Raw genomic sequence first — 15,585 nt, 5'->3', positions numbered from 1 at the left:
TTTAATTTCTTCTTAGAAGTTTAACTCCTTTGGAGAATGTGGGCCTTGAATAGGATCCTCTGGGTCCCTCTTAATCTGACAGATGAGCAGATGAGGTGCATGGCCTGGGTTGCAGCTTGAGAGAACCAAAGAATTCAAACCAGATGACTTCCGAAATGTGGGGAAAGGGATGGACAATGAACCTGAGATGGCAGTCCTTAATAACGGGATAAAGCCCTGTGCATCTCCCTCATTTCCTACAGGTAAAAGACAGTAAAGAAATTCAGGTCACAGGCCTTGGGAGTTCATAGGAAGGAGATGTCCAGTGCTGTCCAATAGAACTTTCCACAATGATGGATATGTTCTGTGTTCTCCAATATGGTAGCTGCTCACCACATGTGGCTAATAAGTACCTGAAATATGGCTAGCATGACTGAGAAAATGAACTTTTTTTTTTTGAGATGGAGTCTTGCTTTGTCACCCAGGCTGGAGTGCAGTGGTGAGATCTCGGCTCACTGCAGCCTCTGCCTCCCGGGTTCAAGTGAATCTCCTGCCTCAGCTTCCCGAGTAGCTGGGACCACAGGCAACTGCCACCACACCTGGCTAAATTTTGTATTTCTAGTAGAGACAGGGTTTCACTATATTGGCTAAGCTGGTCTCGAACTCCTGACCTCAAATGATCTGCCTGCCTTGGCCTCCCTAAGTGTTGGGATTACAGGCATGAGCCACTGCGCCTGGTCAAGAAATGGAACTCTTAACACACTGCTGGTGGGAATGTGAAATGGTAAGCCACTTTGGAAAACAGTTTGACAGTTTCTTATGCTAAATACACACCTATCAGATGATTTAGCCACTTCTAGGTATTTACTTAAGAAAAAATAAGGCATACATCCATATGAAGACTTGTAAATAAATGTTCTCATTATTTTTATTTGAAATAGCTAAAACTGGAAACAACCCAAATATCCATCAGCAAGTGAATGGATAAACAAATTGTAATATTTGTATGCAATATAACACCACTCAGTAATATGAAAATGAACTACTGATACATGCAAAAATGCGAAATTCAAAATAATTATGCTGAGTGACAGAATCCAACAACAAATAATACATACTGTATTATTCTATTTACATAAAGTTTTAGAAAATCCAAACTAATCTTAAGTGACAAAGCATACCAATGGTATCTGGGGCTTGGGACGAGTGGGACGGATTATAGAGAAAAAAGTAGGAGGTGATAGACATATTTAGTTTTTTTGCTTGTTTGTTTGTTTTTACTGTGGTAATGGTTTTTCAAGTGTGTATGTCAAAACTTATCAAATTGTACCTAATTTATTGTAGTTTTATTGATACCTCAATAAAACTAATAGTTATATACATAAATGTACTTGAAGTTCCACCTAGCACAATAAGGTTAGAAAAAAAGTTAAGGCATGGGACTGGAAAAGAAATGAAACTCTTCATTATTCACAAATGTCATGATTGCATATATGGAAAATCTAAGTCTACACAAAACCTATTAAAATTAAATAGTGAATTTAGCAATGTGGTTAAAAATAGGTCAATATAAAATATCAAATATAAGCCAGGCATGGTGACATGCATCCACAGTCCCAGCTACTCAGGAGGTGGAGGCAGGAGAATTGCTTGAGCCCAGGAGTTCAAGTCCAGCCTGGGCAATGCAGCAAGACCCACTGTCTGAAAAAAAATCAAATATATCAGCAATAAATAGGAAATTAAATTTTAAATTATAACATTTATCAAATAAATTCTTAAGTACCAAGAATAAATTTAAAATATATATGGATATAAATAGTTAAAATTACAAAATATTGACAGAAATCAAGACAAATAAATGTTGGGATACAGCAGGTTAATGTATTGGAAGGTTACGAGTAAAAATATTAATTCTCCAAAAATTGATCTATAAACAACGCAGTGCCAATCAGAATCCCAGCAGTTTTGTCCTGCTGGAAATTGACAAACTGATTCTGAAATATATATAAGTAAATGAAAGGCTCAGAAATAGCTAAGAGAATATTTGAAGAAAAAAGCAAAGCTGGAAGACTTACAATGCCAAATATCCAGACTGATGGTAAAGCTGTTGTAACTAATACAGTGTGGTATGGCCTTACCAATGGACAAATCAATGGAACAAAATACAGAGTCCAAAAAGAAAATCATACTTATATACTCACTTGATTTCTTACAAAGTTAATCCTGTGGTGCACTGGAGTATGAGTGATCTTTTATTAAATGTTGCCTTGTCAACTCCATGTAGATAAAATCTGTGTTACCAGATGAAGAGTTTTTAATTGGGTTGTTCAGGTTATTGCCATGTTGAACAAAGAATTGAACAAAATGCACAGACAAAAAGCAACAAAAGCAGAGATTTATTGAAGTGAAAGTACACTCCACAGAGTTAGAGAAGGCTCAAACAAGTGGCTCAAGAGTCCAGATTATAATGTTCCTTGGGGATTTTATTAAACTAAAAGAGCATAGTAACACGCCTAAACATCCTTTAGAAGCCTCTAATAGGTCATACTCTACAGGAACGAAGAATTCTGCCCAGGACCAATCAGAGGCACCCTGCAAATGAGGGATTCAGAATGAACCAATCACAGACATTCCCATTTGTGACATAGGGGAGGGGAGGTTCAGAGAAGGAGGGCCTTTGGCCTCCTTATTTGGTCATGGAGAGGTGGAGTTTTCCTCTTAGTCCAATTCCAAGAAGTCAGCAGGGGTTGGCCTTAGGTTCCCTGTCTCCAGACCCTATCCTCCTGCCTCATTTGGACCCCTACAATCTAATTGTGAATGTAAAAGGTAAAAAAAGTTTCAAATAATTACATAGAAGGATAGCTTCATGACCTTTGGTTTGGCAATATTAATCATTTTTTAAAATAGTTTTTTTGTTTGTTTGTTTTTGAAACAGTCTCGCTCTGTCGCCCAGGCTGGAGTGCAGTGGTGCAGTCTTGGCTCACTGCAACCTCTGCCTCCCAGGTTCAAGCAATTCTCCCGCCTCAGCCTCCTAAGTAGCTGGGATAACTGGCACGTGCTACCACACCCAGCTAACTTTTGTATTTTTAGTAGAGACGGGGTTTCACCATGTTGGCCAGGCTGGTCTTGAACTCCTGACATCATGATCCGACCGCCTTGGCCTCCCAAAGTGCTGGGATTACAGGCATAAGCCACTGCACCCGGCCAGTGGCACACATTTTTTTTTTTTTTTTTTTTTTTTTTAAAGACTGAGTTTCACTCTTATTGCCCAGGCTGGAGTGTAATGGCACGATCTCGGCTCACTACAACCTCCGCCTCCTGGGTTCAAGTTATTCGCCTCAACCTCCTGAGTAGCTGGGATTTACAGGCAGGTGCCACCACGCCCAACTAATTTTGTATTTTTAGTAGAGAGAGGGTTTCTCCATGTTGGTCAGGCCTGTCTCCAACTCCCAATCTCAGGTGATCCACCTGCCTCAGCCTTCCGAAGTGCTGGGATTACAGGCATTAGCCACCGTGCCCAGCCACACATTCTTAAACAAACAGTTTTAACTTGGTTGTAAATATCTCCACTCAAAGGACCTGGCCCATGCAGAAACACAAGACTTGTCTCTCAATATAAATCGTAAGATAGGTGGTGTTTTGTACAGTCTAGAAAACCAGGCCAAGTTGCAGCAAACCCCTAGGTTTTAATGTTAATAAAGTCCTCTTGGACTTCATGGGCCCAAAATTTCCAGTATTGTATTGCTTTTGTAAGAAAATTTCAAAATTGTAAAAAAGACAAACGGGTAGTTCTTGGAATACCAAATAAGTAGTGGTTAAACTGGAGGTAAAGGTATCAGTGCATAGCTAAGGCACTAAATTTGTTATAGGTTAGAATCAACTCCCTAAAATTTGATGCTCATAGCCATGAAATAAGGTGGTAGAGCAATGCAGGTTCCCTGATCAAACAGCCTTTCAAAAGGAGTCTTGATCTTATTCAAAGATCATGTCATTTAATTTGCACTATGGCCTTTGCCACACATAAATTATGCAATAATTCCAGTATTCCACTAAAAATCCATGACCTGAATCTCATTATGGGAATACATCAAACTACAAAATTGAGAGACATCATATAAAGTAACAACTTTTTTCTTCAAAAATGTTGTCATAAGAAACAAAGAAAGGGTAGTAATATCACATGATATCAGAGTAGGGGATTCTTCCTCCCTTCCTCCCACAAGAGTGGACAATTAGCTATCCATGAATAAAAATAGCTCTAGGAGAGCTCTGGAATCCAGTTAAGAAGCTGCAGCAACACAGTGGAGCAAAACACCTAGAATAACCAACACAAGGGGCAGGAAGAACAGTTTCCTTTTTAAAAATTGAAATCATATCAACTATCTTCTGAGATCACAATAGAAAAAAAACCCCTAAAAATCAGTAAGAAGCAGAACTTTGGAAACTGTATAAGTACATGGAAATTAAGCTCCTCAATGACCACTGGGTCAAGGAAGAAATAAAGGAGGAAGTAAATTTCTTGAAACAAATGAAAATAGAAACACAACATACCAAAACGTGTGGGATACAGGAAAAGCAGTGCTAAGAAGAAAGTTTATAGAAATAAATGCCTACATCAAAAAAGTAGAAAATTTTAAACTATTGAATCATGCACCTGAAGGAACTACAAAGCAAGAACAAACCACACCCAAATTAGTATAAAGAAAGACATAATAAAGATCAGAGAATTACTAAACAAAATAGAGACTCAAAAAATACAAAGGATTAACAAAATGAAAAGTTGGTTCTTGGAAAAGATAAATAGAATTAAAAAACCACTAGCTAGACTAACCAAGAAAAAATAAAAGAACCAAATAAACAAAACCAGAAGTGTATTACAACTGATACCACAGAAATACCAAAGATCATCAGAGACTACAATGAATAACTATACACTAACAAACTGGAAAACCTAGAGGAAATGGATAAATTCCTGGATACATATAATTTACCCAGATTAAATCAGGGAGAAATACAAAACCTAAACAGACCAATAATGAGTAAGACCAATAATGATTCAAATATATTGAACCAGTAATTAAAAGTCTGCCAAAAAAGAAAAGTCCAGGACTTGGTGCTTCACTGCAAATTCTACCAAACTTTTGAAGAACTAACACCAATTCTCAAACTATTCCCAAAAATTGAAGAGAAGGGATTCTCCCTAGCTCATTCTAAGAGGCCAGCATTACCTTGAGGCCAAAACCAGACAAGGATGCAACAACTACAAAAAACTAGAGGCCAACATCCCTGATGAACATAGATGCAAAAATTATCAACAAAATACTAGCCAAATCCAACAGCACATCAGAAAGGTAATACACCATGACCAAATGGAATTTATCCCAGGAATGCAAGGATAGTTCAACATATTCAAATCAATAAATGTGATACATCACATAACAGCATGAAGGAAAAAAGCCATATGATCACCTCAATAGATTTTAAAGCACTTGATGAAAATAAACATCCTTTCAAGATAAAAACTCTCATCAAACTAGGCATAGAAGGAACAAACCTCAACAAAGTAAGGGCCATATATGACAAACCGACAGCTAATATACTGAATGAGGAAAAGCCGAAAGGCTTTCCTCTAAGAATTGGAACAAGACAAGGATGCCCACTTTTACCACTCCTATTCAGCACAGTACTGGAAGTCCTAGCCAGATTAATCAGGCAAGATAAATAAATAAAACACATCCAAATTGGAAAGGAGGAAGTCAAACTGTCCCTCTTTACCAATGATATGCTCTTATTTCTAGGAAAAACTAAAGACTCCACAAAAAACTCTTAGATCTGATGTAGCCAAAAACCAATAGGAAAGCAATCCTGAACAAAAACAACAAAGCTGAAGGCATCACACTACCTGCTTCAAAATATATTACAAGGCTATGATAACCAAAACAGTATGGTGTTGGTATAAAACCAGACACACAGACCAGTGGTACAGAATAGAGAACCCAGAAATGAATCTGTGCATTTACAACCAACTGATTTTCAACAAGGGCACCAAGAACATATACAGGGGAAAGGATACCCTCCTGAATACATGGTGCTAGGAATATTGGATATGCATATGCAGAAGAATGAAATTGGACCCCTGTCTCCTACCATATACAAAAATCAACTGAAAATGGGTTAAATGGATTAAAAACTTAAATGGCAGACCCAAACTATAAAACTATGAAGAGAAAACAAGAGAAATACTTCAGGACATTGGTCTAGGCAAAAATTTTATGGCTTAGAACTCAAAAGCGTAGGCAACAAAAACAAAACTACACAAATGGGACTATATTATGGTAAAAAGCTTGTGCATCACAAAGGAGACAACAGAGTAAAGAGATAACCTGTTGAATGGGAGAAAATATTTGCAAACTATTAATCTGACAAGGGACTGATATCCAGAATAAAAAAGGAACTTACACAACAGTAAAACAAAACAAAACAACCCAACCAAAAAAATCCTATTAAAAAGCAGGCAAAGTACATGAACAGACATTTCTCAAAAGAAGACATAAAAATGGCCAATGGGAATAGAAAAAAAAAGATCAACATTAATAATCATCAGGAAAATGCAAATCAAAACCAGAATGAGATATCATCTTAGCTCAGTTAGAATGGCCATTACTAAAGAGATAAAAAATAATAGATGCTGGTGAGGACGCAGAGAAGAGGGAATTTTTTTTTTTTTGAGATGGAGTCTCGCTCTGTGGCCCATGCTGGAGTTCAGTGGCACGATCTCAGCTCACTGCAACCTCTGTCTCCCATTTCAAGCAATTCTCCTGTATCAGTCTCTCCAGTAGCTGGGACTACAGGCGCACACCACCACGCCCGGCTAATTTTTGTATTTTTAGTAGAGACAGGGTTTCACCACTCTTACACACTCTTGGTGGAGGTTTAAATTAGTACATCTCCTGTGGAAAAGAATGTAGAAGTTTTTCAAAAAACTAAAAACTACCATATGATCCAGCAATACCACTACTGGGTATCTACTCAAAGGAAAAAAGAATCAGTATATTAAAGGGATACCTTAAATCCCATGTTTATTGCAGCCCTATTCACAATAGCAAAATATGGAATCACCCTGCATCCATCAATAGATGAATGGATAAATGAAATGTGATAGCTGGGCGCAGCGGCTCACACCTGTAATCCCAGCACTTTGGGAAGCCGAGGTGGGTGGATCACAAGGTCAGGAGTTCAAGACCAGCCTGACCAATATGTTGAAACCCCATCTCTACTAAAATTACAAAACTCAGCCGGGCACAGTGGCAGGTGCCTGTAATCCTAGCTACTCAGGAGGCTGAGGCAGGAGAATCACTTGAACCTGGGGGGCAGAGGTTGCAGTGAGCCACCACTGTACTCCAGCCTGGGTAACAGAGGGAGACTCTGTCTCATAAATAAATAAATAAATAAATAAATAAATAAATAAAATGTGATATATATACACAATGGAATACTATTTGACCATAAAGAAGAATGAAATAATGTTATTTGCAGCAACATGGAGGGAACTGGAGGTCATTAAGTGAAATAAGCCAGGCACAGAAAGACACATATCACATATTCTCACTCACATTTGGGAGATGTAAAAAAAAAAGTCACTCGTGGAGGTATACAGTAGAGCAATATACTAGATGCTGGGAGGGGTGTTTGTGAGGGGATGAAGAAAGACTGGGTACACAACACAGAAGGAATAAGCTCTAATGTTCAATAGCAGAGTAGAGAGATCACAATTAACAATGTATATTTCAAAAGAGCTAGAAGAGAGGACTTGAAATGTTCCCAACACACAGAAATGATAAATACTCGAGGTGATGGATACCCCAAATACCCGGACTTGATCTTCCCACATTCTATGAATGTAAGAAAATGTCACATCTGGCTGGATGCGGTGGCTCATGCCTGTAATCCCAACACTTTGGGAGGCTGAGCGGGGAGGATCACTTGAGCCCAGGAGTTTGAGACCAGCCTGGGCAACAAAATGAGACCCCCGTTTCTATTTACATTTTTTGAAAAAGAAAATATCACATGTTCCCCATGAATATGTATAAACATTATGTATCAATATAAAAATATTTAAAAAAATTTTAAAGACACATAGGCTAAAAGTGAAGAGATGGAAGAAATTATTCCATGCAACTGGTAACCAAAGAGAGCAGCGTGGCTATAATTATATCAGACAAAACAGACTTTATGTTGAAACTGTTATTAGAGACAGAAAAGGTCATTTTTTTTTTTTTTTTTTTTTTTTTTTCTTGAGACGGAGTCTCGCTCTGTCACCCAGGCTGGAGTGCAGTGGCGCAATCTCGGCTCACTGCAGGCTCCGCCTCCCAGGTTCACGCCATTCTCCTGCCTCAGCCTCTCCAAGTAGCTGGGACTACAGGCGCTCGCCACCACGCCCGGCTAATTTTTTGTATTTTTAGTAGAGACGGGGTTTCACTGTGGTCTCGATCTCCTGACCTCGTGATCCGCCCACCTCGGCCTCCCAAAGTGCTGGGATTACAAGCGTGAGCCACCGTGCCCGGCCGAAAAGGTCATTATATAATAGTAAAAGGGTCTATTCAACAGGAAGATATAAAGATTGTAAATACATATGCACCCAACATCAGAGCACTGAAATATAGAAAACAAATATTGACAGAGCTAAAGGGAGAAATTGACAGCAATGCTATCATAGGAGGAAACTTTAATGCCTCAATTTCAATAATGAATAGAGCACTCAGGCAGTAAATCAATTTTTAAAAAACCCAACTTGTGCACTCTAGCCTAATGGACCCCACAAACATATCTATAACTTTCCACCCAGCAGAAGAAGAATTAGCCCATGCAACAAATTCTTTTCAAACACACTTGGAATATCCTCCAGGACAGATCACATGGTGGGTCACAAAACAAGTCTTAAGAATTTAAGAAGATTGAAATCGTACCAATTATCTCCTCAGACCATGTGGAATCAAACTAGAAATAATAACAGCAATAAATAAGGAAAATCCACAAACATGTAGTAACTAAACAATACACTCTTGAACACCAGTTGGGTGAAAGAGGAAATCAAAACGGAATTTTAAAAATACCTTGAGACAAATGAAAACAAAAATACAACACACCAAAATTTATGGGATGCCGCAAAAGCAGTCCTAAGAGAAAAGTTTATAGGGATAAATGTCTACATTTAAAAAGAAGAAATATCTCAAACAACCTAAGTTTACAACTCGAGAAAGTAGAAAAAAAAAAAAAGAACTAAAAGCAAAGCTAGCAGAATGAAAAAAATGATAAAGATTAGAATGGAAATAAATGGAATAGGCTGGGCAAGGTGGCTCACTCCTGTAATCCCGACAATTTGGGAGGCCAAGGTGGGCAGATCACTTGAGGTCAGGAGTTCAAGACCAGCCTGGCCAACACGGTGAAACTCTGTATGTACTAAAAATACAAAAATTAGCTGGGTGTGGTGGCGGGCGCCTGTAATCCCAGCTACTCAGGAGGCTGAGGCAGAATTGCTTGAACCCAGGAGGCGGAGGTTGCAGTGAGCCAGTCTCACCACTGCACTCCAGCCTGAGTGATAGAGCAAGACTCCATCTCAAAAACAGGAAAAGAAATCGATTAGAGAACAGAAAAACAATAGAGAAAAATCAACAAAACTAACAGTTGTGTTTTTGTTAAAGATAAGCAAAATCAACAATCCCTTATATAGACTAAGAAAAAAATAAGAGAAGACTCAAAGAAAATCAGAAATGAAATAGGAGACATTACCTTGAATGACAAAGAAATACAAATGATCATAAGTGACTATTATAAACAAGTATACATCAACAAATTAGAAAATACAGTACAGTGGTCCCCAACCTTTTTGGCACCAGGGACTGGTTTCATGGAAGACAATTTTTCCACAGACCAGGGTGATGAGAGGACAGGGGAGGATGGTTTCAGGATGAAACTGTTCCACCTCAGATCATCAGATTCTCATAAGGAGCAGGCAACCTAGATCCCTTGCATGCAGAGTTCACAATAGGGTTCGTGCTCCTGAGAATTTAATGCTGCCACTGATCTGACAGGAAGTGGACAGGAAGTGGAGCTCAGGCAGTAATGTCTGCTGTCCTCCTGCTGTGCAGCCCAGTTCCTAACAGGCCACGGACTAGTACTGGTCCATGGCCCGGGGGTTGTGGACCCAGATATAGGAGAAATAGATAAATTCCTAGAAACATACAACTTTCCAAGATGGAATCAGGAAGAAATAAAAAGTCTTACTTCTCCTGGGACCCCTGGAATCATGGCATATTCTGAACAAGGGGAGAAACATATTGAGCAGAGGCTCTTAGAGGAGAAACCACTGGAATGACTCATGAGAAGATGGCATCTGGAGTAGAGGCTATTACTGGCCCAATGCAGAACACTGTTCACTGGGACTTCCCTTACACCAGCATCCAGTATGCTCCCACCCCCATGCACCCTTTGGAGGTGCATGCTTACCAAGGGTATAAGAGTACCACTGGCAATACAATGCTTAATCCATCTGGCAGTCATCCTGGCCCTGTGTTTTCCTACATCAGGGCTAAAGGAGGCCAAGGGGTGGCAGAGTGTCAGAACTGATTGATTATTCCAAAGTGCACTTTTGCCTCACTTTTGAGGCATTGAGACTTTGTTGTGGACAGTCTTATACTGTCTCCTCGCAGGGCATGGCTTTCTCTGTGCCTTGTCCTTGTTATGCATCCTCCTATATCCCTCACAAAAGAAGAGATGGAGCTCTTTGCTAATCCACTTTCTTCTTGAGCAGTTCATGTTGTATGAATAACAGCAAAACCTCTAGGTCACATGTGACTTGTTTAAATACTGTACATACATACCTTGGTGTGTGTATATATATACACACATATACACACACACACACACACATATATATATATAAATAAAATACACACTTGTACATGAAACTCATAGAACTCTAACCACATCCCATATGGGCTCTGAATATCATAGGTAGTGCTTGGTGCAAGAGAGAAGTTTGTTGGCATACAATTCACCTTATCACCCCTGTCTCTTTGTCAAAATTCTGCTAAATTATTGAGCCTCCATCACATCCAGTTTCTTATGGACATTCTAGTCTCACTCAGAACTGACTCAAATTTCGACACACACTTTTTTTTAATTCCTCCTAATTGAAACTGTATATCCTTTGACCAACATCTCTCCAACCACCACCACCCCTGCCAGGCCCTGGTAACCACAATTCTACGCTCTACTTCTAAGAGTTCAACTTTTTTAGATTCCACATATAAGTGAGATTACACAGTATTTGTGTTTCTATGCCTGGCTTACTTCACTTAACATAATGTCCTCCAGGTTCATCCTTGTTGCAAACAACATGATTTCTTCCTTTTTAAAGTCTGAATACTATTCCATTATATATATCCCATTTCCTTTCTCCATTCATCCTTTGATGAACACTTAGATTGCTTCCACATCTTGGCTATTGTGAATAGCGCTGCATTAAACATGGGAGCATAGATATCTCTTAAACATATTGATTTTATTTCCTTTGGATATTGATATACTTTAAATGTGTGTCCCTGCCCAAATCTCATATTGAAATGTAATCCCCAATGTTGGAGGTGGGGCCTGGTGGGAGGTGATTGGATCATGAGGGTGGAGTTCTCATGAATGATTTAGCACCATCCCTCTTAGTACCATCCTTCCAATAGTGAGTTCTCATGAGATCTGGTTGTTTAAAAGTGTATAGCACCTCCCCCTCACTCTCTTGCTCCTGCTTTTGACATATGACATGCCTACTCCCCCTCTGCCTTCCACTATGACTGGAAACTTCCTGAGGCCTCCCCAGAAGCAGGTGCCATTATACTTCCTGTACAGCCTGCAGAACTGTGAGCCAATTAAACCTCTTTACTTAGAAATTGCCTAGTCTCAGGTATTTCTTTATAGCAATTCGAGAATGGACTAACAGAAAATTGGTACTGAGAAGTTGGGCATTGCTATAAAGATGGCTGAAAATGTGGAAGCAGCTTTGGAATTGGATAACAGGCAGAGGATGGAAGAGAGTTGAGTGCTCAGAAGACAGGAAGATGAAGGAAAGTTTGGAGCTTCTTAGAGACTGGTTAAATGGTTGTGACTAAAATGCTGATAGTGATAATAGACAATGAAGTCCAGGCTGCCAAGGTCTCAGATAGAAATTAGGAACTTATTGGGAACTGGAGCAAAGGTCCATTTTGTTATGCCTTAGCAAAGAGCTTGGCTGCATTGTGTCCATGCCCTAGGGAATCTATGGAAGTTTGAACTTGAGAGTGATGACCTAGGGTATCTGGCAGAAGAAATGCCTAAATAACAAAGCATTCAAGATATGGCCTGGCTGCTTGTAACCACCTATGCTAAGATGTGGGAGCAAAGAAATGACTTAAAGCTGGAACTTATATGTAAAAGGTAAGCAGAGTGTAAAAGTTTGGAAACTTTGCACTGGCCATGTGGTAGAAGAGAAAAGCTCATTTTCAGAAGAATTTAAGAAGGTTTCTGAGCAATCATTTGCTAGAGAAATTTGCCTAACTAAAAATGAGGCAAGTGTAGATAGCCAAGAAATGGGAAACAGGCCTCTAAGGCGTCTCAGAGATCTAAGAGGCAGCCCCTCCCATCACAAGCCCCAAGGCCTAGGAGGACAGAATGGTTTCATGGGCCAGAAGTGACCTGTGCAGCCTCAGGACATGTCTCCCTGCATCCTGGCTTCTCCAACTCCAGCTGTGACTTAAAAGGGCCCAGGTACAGCTCCAACTGCAGCTCCAAAGGTTGCAAATAAGTCTTGGTGGCTTCCACATGGTCTTAAGCCTGCAGGTGCACAGAGTGTGAATAAGGCTTGGGAGCCTCCATCTAGATTTCAGAGGATATATGGAAAAGCCATGGTGTCCAGGCAGAAGCCTGCTGCAGGAGCTAAGCCTTGACAGAGAACCTCTACTAGAGCAGTGCAAAAAGGAAATGTGGGGTTGGAACCCTCACACAGAGTACACACTGGGGCACTGACTAGTGGAGCTATGAGAAGAGGGCCACCATCTTCCAGATCCCAGAATGGTAGATCAGAGCAGCCTCTGAGCCTAAACCCTTCAAAGCCACAGGGAAGAACTACCCAAGGCTGTAAGCCCACCCCTTAAATTGGTGTGCCCTGGACATAGGACATGGAGTCAAAGATTATTCTGGAGCTTTAAGATGTAATGACTGCCCTACTGGGTTTTGATCTTGCATAGGGCCTGTAGCCTCTTTCTTTTAGCCAATTTCTCCCTTTTGGAACAGGAATGTCTATCTAATGCTTGTACCCCCATTGTATCTTGGAAGTAACTAACTTGTTTTTGATTTTACAGGCTCATAGGAGGAAAGAACTTGCCTTGTCTCAGATGAGACTTCAGACTTTGGACTTTTGAGTTAATGCTGGAATTAGTTAAGACTCTGGGGGACTGTTGGGAAGGCAAGATTATATTTTGAAATGTGAGAAGGCCATGATATTTGAGAGGGGCCAGGGGTAGAATGATATTGTTTAGATGTGTGTCGCAACCTAAATCTCATACTGAAATGTAATCCCTGATATAAGAAGTGGGGACTGGTGGGAGGTGATTGGATCATGGGAGCAGATTCCTCATGAATGGCTTAGCAGCCCTTTGTTTCCATCCTCATAATAGTGAGTTCTCATAAGATCTGGACATTTAAACATGTGTAGCATCTCCCTCCTCACTCTCTTGCTCCTGCTTTCACCATGTGATATGCCTGCTCCCATTTTGCCTTGCACCATGATTGGAAACTTCCTGAGGCCTGCTCAAAAGCAGATGCCACTATGCTTCCTGTACAGCCTGCAGAACTATGAGCCAATTCAACATCTTTTCTTATAAGTTATCCAGTCTTGGGTTTTCTTTATAGCAATGCAAGAATGGACTGATACAGATATATACCCGGTAGTGGGATGGCTGGGTCATATAGTGGTTATATTTTTGAGAAACCTCCAGATATTTTCTATAATGTTTGTACTAATTTACATTTCCACAAATAGTGTACAAGTGTTCCCTTATATCCATACCCTCACCAACCCTTGTTGTCTTTCGTCTCTTTGATTACAGCTATTCTAACACTGTGAGGTGGTATCTCAGTGTGGTTTTAGTTTGCATTTCTCTGATGATTAGTAATGTTGAGCATTTTTTCATATGGACACTTTAAAAAAAAAAAAAAAAAGATGGAGTCTCACTCTGTTGCCCAGGCTGGAGTGCAGTGGCATGATTTAGGCTCACTGCAACCTCTGCCTCCTGGGTTCAAGCAATTCTCCTGCCTCAGCCTCCTGAGTAACTGGGATTACAGGCACGCACCACCACGCCCAGCTAATTTTTGTACTTTTTTAGTAGAGACAGGGTTTCACCATGTTGGTCAGGCTGGTCTCAAACTCCTGACCTCATGATCCGCCCACAGGCCTCCCAAAGTGCTGGGATTATAGGCATGAGCCACCGTGCCTGGCCTTATACGGACACATTTTTAAGGGATTTGGGGGGGCAGGGGTTCTTTGCAACAATGTAAACATCCAGTCCCTCATCAAACTTTAAATTTTTTTTCACGTACTAATTTATATCAGTTTGGAATTATGATTCCCTCTGTTATTTAATGGGTTTTAATCTATAACTAGCATTATTTATTTTGATGCTCAAACCATGTCAAGTTTGGTCAGTGGAAGTCCCTTCAATCTGGTTTCCATGTCCTTTGAACACGTTCCCACCATTCTTTGAGCACTTCCTTACTTTCAAGCACAAGATGTTCCAAGTTCATTCTGAACTTTCCCTTCCCCAGCTCTGGAATCTGCCATTTCTCCATGGAGCCTTGCTCCTTTCAGTGGAGCATGGTATTTAGGAACCAAGGGCTGACTGCCTAATGTGCTTTCCAAGTATAATTTCCTCAGTCCATGCTTTTCAAATTGATCTGCCAAAGACCCATGGCCAAAGATCCGTTGCCAGAATAGAAGAGTGGAAGGAAATTCTTAATATTTTTTAAAAGTTACTATTATTTTCATCTTTCTCTTTGTAAAAAATTCATTTAATTCAATATAAAAAGACAAAAATCTTTGGCACATAAATCGCAACTCTCTGATGCAAATCTTTAAATAAAGCTGATACTCCAAGAAGACGCAACATATTCTCTTTATTCCACAGACATATAGGCCTATGGTTGCAAACTTTTATACACACACCGAGTCACAATTCCACTGGCACCCGTGACGTTCCACATCCAGATTTTCCAAATCACACATTCTCATCTTCACATAGCCTTGCCGGCAACCGTCACACGGTATAGTACCACATTGTTACGTCAAGCACAGCCACAATCTACCACAGAGCCTGTCGTCCCATTGACCAAATTGACAAAAATCACAGCCCCGGGTATTTTCTGTGGTTTTCTCCAGTCAGAGCCCTTCACTCACTACACACCGACTCACACTCAAATTACACACACGCGGAAACACAACCCGCCACAGCCAGAGAGGTTCCGTCGGTCCCGCAACCCTCACGGTGCCACACACACGCGCTCACAAGGCAAATACAAATGTCC

This window comes from Symphalangus syndactylus, chromosome 17, assembly GCF_028878055.3.
Source record: "Symphalangus syndactylus isolate Jambi chromosome 17, NHGRI_mSymSyn1-v2.1_pri, whole genome shotgun sequence".
Classification (NCBI taxonomy): domain Eukaryota; kingdom Metazoa; phylum Chordata; class Mammalia; order Primates; family Hylobatidae; genus Symphalangus; species Symphalangus syndactylus.
This window is presented reverse-complemented; position numbering follows the sequence as displayed.